The 1,280-nt window shown below is 48.9% G+C and overlaps 1 non-coding gene across 1 annotated transcript; it reads right to left on the reverse strand.

Annotated features, from left to right (window-relative positions):
- Positions 1-829: 829 nt before the first annotated feature.
- TRNAL-UAG (transfer RNA leucine (anticodon UAG)) lies at positions 830-911 on the reverse strand. The gene has a single exon. It is a non-coding gene; the product is annotated as a tRNA-Leu (tRNA).
- Between the last annotated feature and the right edge of the window lie 369 nt (positions 912-1,280).

The raw sequence follows: 1,280 nt of genomic DNA on the forward strand, positions 1-1,280 counted from the left end.
TCCGTATCATTCGTACTGCTGATAAGGCAAATCCCCGATACAAAATTTTTTGTGCATTAGTTACTAGCCATAACGCTGAGCTCCACTTGCACGAGGTGTATTATAGCTCCGCACACCCTGACAACTATATTTACCACTAGCAGCTGCAGCTGCGGCTATTCGCGTCATGCCGCATCTGGACGAGCTTGCCCACCTGCTTCTGTATGCATAGAATATTTAAGCGCTGGCGTCCGTATGCTTCTGGCGAGCTGCTCGAAACCAAGAAAACAGCTGCATTTCCGTGAATGCTCCCATAAATGAAAGCACGTGCAGTGTTAATGTTTCCGCAAATGATCGTTTTCCTGAAGAAGGCCGCTACACAATAAATACCAACATTTAGTTTCAAACAAATAAAACCATGCGAGTAAAGGTTGCTGGCCCCCGTAATCCGTCCATAACTATATGTAAGGCGAAGCAGGTCCTAACACATGAGCTACAGAACGACAGAATCGTGAACCAGCTGATTATTCCTTAATAAAATCCGGAGCCTTGTCAGTGTCTCGCACCCGCCTTGGTGGCTTTGTGGCTATGGGGTAGAGCTGCTAAGCTCGAAGTCGCGGGGTCGAATCACGGCCGCGGCGGCAGCATTTCGATGGGGGCAAAATGCATGAACGCCGGTGTCCCACGCACTGGGAGTACGTTAATGATCCCCTGGTGGTCAAAATTAATTCGGAGTTCCTCATAATCAAATAGTGGTTTTGGCACGTAAGATCCAAGAATTCTATTCAATGTTTGGCATGGCGCTACAATTCATAATAAAACGTGATTCGAGCAATCTAAAAAGAGTTGCTGGCAGCGGTGGGATTCGAACCCACGCCCCCGAAGAGACTGGTGCCTAAAACCAGCGCCTTAGACCGCTCGGCCACGCTACCGACGTTAAACACGTTTAGAATATTGCGGTGTGCCTCGGACGACGCTTCGCGGAAAGCAGGGCAAATTTTGCTGAAGCAGATAGCCGCGGGGTTCGGTCCTGATTAGATGCTCATTGCGAGCAAATAAAGGCGCCCGCGGATGCCCGGCAATGTCGTCCTCTCCTATCTATCCGTATTCCCCGTTCCTTACTCCCGCAGTTGTAGGACAAACTTACTCGGAATGAAAAGGCGCCACGTTTGAATGCTCCGGTTGACGTTATCCAGGGTGTGTATACGTTCGGAGCAAATAAACAAAGGAAAAAGAAAGTGGCAAGACAATGAGAACAAACCGTCTTTCTTTCAAAACCGCTTTCTGCCCGCCAAACTGAC

Source organism: Dermacentor andersoni, chromosome 4 (genome assembly GCF_023375885.2).
Source record: "Dermacentor andersoni chromosome 4, qqDerAnde1_hic_scaffold, whole genome shotgun sequence".
In the NCBI taxonomy this organism is placed as follows: domain Eukaryota; kingdom Metazoa; phylum Arthropoda; class Arachnida; order Ixodida; family Ixodidae; genus Dermacentor; species Dermacentor andersoni.